The sequence below is a fragment of the Atta colombica genome, unplaced genomic scaffold, assembly GCF_001594045.1.
Source record: "Atta colombica isolate Treedump-2 unplaced genomic scaffold, Acol1.0 scaffold254, whole genome shotgun sequence".
NCBI classification, from domain to species: Eukaryota; Metazoa; Arthropoda; class Insecta; order Hymenoptera; family Formicidae; genus Atta; species Atta colombica.
The window spans coordinates 2,067,801-2,071,243 of NW_017259353.1; the positions used below are offsets into that span (position 1 = coordinate 2,067,801).

The window sequence follows — 3,443 nt, forward strand, 5'->3', positions numbered from 1 at the left end:
AAACTGTACATGAAACACGTCGTGATCGATCGATCATAAGTTATTCAACTTTGCCAAGTTGAAACTGGATACGAAAGTTCAAGGAAAAGGTACCTTCAACGAGGAATGTCATCTGCATCTTCTGTGGTTGTAGAAAATGTCGAACCTAGTTCAAATTTGTTCGAATTCGTTAAAGGAAGTTGAAAGTTCCGGCGGTGACTTGGTAAATTGCAATACCTTCCGGTTTCGCTTACTTCGCAAAATAAGTATCTCCTGCGAGTTTTGCGCGATCCTTCATAATGTTAGAAGAACTCAACGGAATCAACAGATTCAACTTTTATCAAAATAAGTTTGATTAGTACATATATAGGAAAAGTCCGAGCAAAACTCCCTGGGCAAAGCGAATATTTTTTATTTTTGCTTATCTATCTAAGATATCGGTTGTTATTAAAAAAATCCAAACAATCAAATCGGTTGTTATTAACATGGGAGGGCTGATTGACAGCCTACTCAACCTTCCTCTCTCCCACAACAAATATTTTTATAGCTAAACAAAATGAGCGCAAAAATTTTTTTTGCGAGAACGCATTATTATAATTATAATTATAATTAATTCATTAAACTTTGGTTAAGTGAAGAGCCAGCTAAGCAGACGTGAGTGTTGCTAAGGTACGTAGCTTTATTAGCAGTAATTGTTTCTTAATCAGTGCAAATGATTTTTTATATAAGAATTTTCTGTCTTTAAATGTTTAAATGTGTATTCAAGGTTAAAATTTTTCACTTGCTTAAACTTATTCCAACCTTTATAAATTCATGCCAAGTAGATTCTTTGACAAAGTGAATAGGGTAAAGTGAAAATGGCCGATTCTCTTTTACCCAGTATATAATTACACTGAAAATACCGAGAATAGAAGCACATCTTTCGAGTGAACGAAAGGCACATGATGGTTTACACTTTTATTTTTTTTCCACAATGCAGTATGATGTATGTTCTGAAGAATACACCGACACACCGTCCGAAAATGAATCTAATGCAGTCAGTACACCAATGGGTTCATGAAAGCTGCACTGCATATGAAGGATTTGGTAGTTACTTTTGTGATGACTGCTGACACTGATTTTGATATTTTAAATTCCATTTTCATTGCTTGAGTGACCCGTCCACTTTGCCCAGAGAGGTCGGGCAAAGCAGTTTTTCTTTTTTATATTTTAACTAAAAAGACATTTAAATGTTCAAGTTTTTAATTTAATTTTAATCATAATTTAATTTTATTCATTCCATTAATGATTCCATTAATGGAATTATGAGAATAAAAAAAGTTCTTAATCTTAATTTTAATTGTGTCAGTTTCTCTTCCCAAACTTTAACACATCTGCTTTGTCTGGACTTCACCTATATATATATTTTGTAAATGATAAAGATATTAAACATCGATAAAGATAAATGTAAAAAAGATTAATAAAGTTATTACAAATTTTAGGGATCAATAGAATAACTTCGATATTTATGCTGCAAAAGTTCAAGCAAGTAGAAAAAATAGAAGGAGTAATTTACACTTCTTTGTTATATGTCTTTATATTATATTAGCATTGTATTATGATTTTATTAAAAGTTATTACGTAATTTTTGGTGATAAACTGAAATTATAACATACCTAGTTTATATGTTATTTTTAAGCATTATTTGAATTTAAATTTTTCATGAGTCGTATCTCACCCTTATGGAAATATGATAAAAGTGGAAGGATTAAAATTTTTTTATTATAAAAAATAAATATTTCGAATTCCTAGTATTTTTTTTATAGTAGTAAACAGTATAAAGTTCTTGATATAGTTTATTTTAAAATAGTAAACAATACGTAGTGAACAATACTTGATAAATCAAGTTTTTTATAGGTGCGACGTATACATAGGAATTATCTTATAAAAATTGAACAGTATTTTTATATATACAAAACATTATAGGGTATTATTTATTTTAAAATTTATTTAGAATTATTGTAATTTATTAATTATTATACACACACATACATAATTTCAAATGTCATTTGCGGATACGTTTTGAGGTCTCATTTGATATGAGAGGTATCCTCAAGAACATACCGCAGAAACATCGCCGGGGAAGATCGGTGCGGTAACGATATGAGAATGCGGCGCCAACTGCAAGTACGTGGAACAAGGTTTCATGAGGCCGATAGATATGGTGTCATAACGCCATCCCCCAGGATTTCGGAGAGGTGGAGTCGCAGCAAGTTGGCGAGAGGGTAAGGGGACAACGCGATACGAGGAGGCTGCGGCTACGGATATAACCGAGCAGATAACGACGTTTAGCCCCCTGCAGATGGGGATCGTTTAATTGCCCAAATTGGTATCGCGTCGTGCTTAGAATCGGCTCACCCTAAACTCGAAACCTCGCACATGGGGTGCCGACCCTTTTAAGATGTGTAATTTCTCTCTACGTACGAATAAGCTACAAAATTCGAAATTTCCAATACAACTTTTCTCTTTAAAAAAAAAAATGTTTAAAAAATTAGAAAATAGATTCAGCTTAAATTCAATTTATGTACATAATTGCACGAGTCATATTTTGATTATAATTTGCGTGTGTCAAAGTGTAATGTAAATTCAGCTAAGAAATCGAATTGTAAATTAAATTTCGTCTATGTAGACTCTTCGCTGCAGCTTTTATTCCTAAGCACTCCATGAAATATTCTCTCGCCTCTTCCGAGTTCCGAGTCATCGTGAAAGTGCCAAGCTGCGAGGCAAAAAATCGCGCAAAGTATGCAAAAACGTAACCTGTCCTTCGACACTTTTCTTTTTTAGAGGAACGAGATCTCCGAGCACCATTTGTTATTCTAATATCTATGTATCAGAGACTGGACCAAGCCGGGGCTCCGTGGGTTGGTTTAAGGTCCGATTTCGCATCCATCAATGTCGGTGGCGATTTTATACACGCTTCTCGGCATGGCTCGCGTGTCAGGGCTTTACACGTGCATGCGACGCGCGCAGGACATTCCACTCGTTTTGTGATTTTACCGGACTCCACACGCGGAACAATAATTAGCAATAAATCGCCAACGGCTGATGTGCTGTCGGCTTTTCTTGTGGCTTTCCAAAGAAAGCGCGACGATAGTTTCGTTACCATTTGACGAAAAAACTGATGCGCACAGTTTAACGAGATTTGCACGGACGCAAAAATAATATTAGTGCGCTACATCTACTTACATCTACGATGTGTCTATGTTCCACAGTTTTCCCCGTAGTGATACATTTAATCAAGTGCTATAATATTATATTATTGTTTGTAATGTAACATAATTGAGCGCAACAATAACATTAATAACTGTTATTACATAATTACATTGCTGCATTGAAATAATAATATCAACGTTATCCTAATGATTGAAGCTATTAGATACAGAACAAAATAATTATATTGTATTGAAATAATTGAAATATATATA

At 34.0% G+C, this 3,443-nt stretch overlaps 1 protein-coding gene across 1 annotated transcript in view; it reads right to left on the reverse strand.

The window, feature by feature from the left end:
* Positions 1–3,443, reverse strand: part of LOC108689067 — a 23,767-nt gene that overhangs the window by 4,735 nt on the left and 15,589 nt on the right. The gene's annotated exons all lie outside the window — the stretch shown is intronic.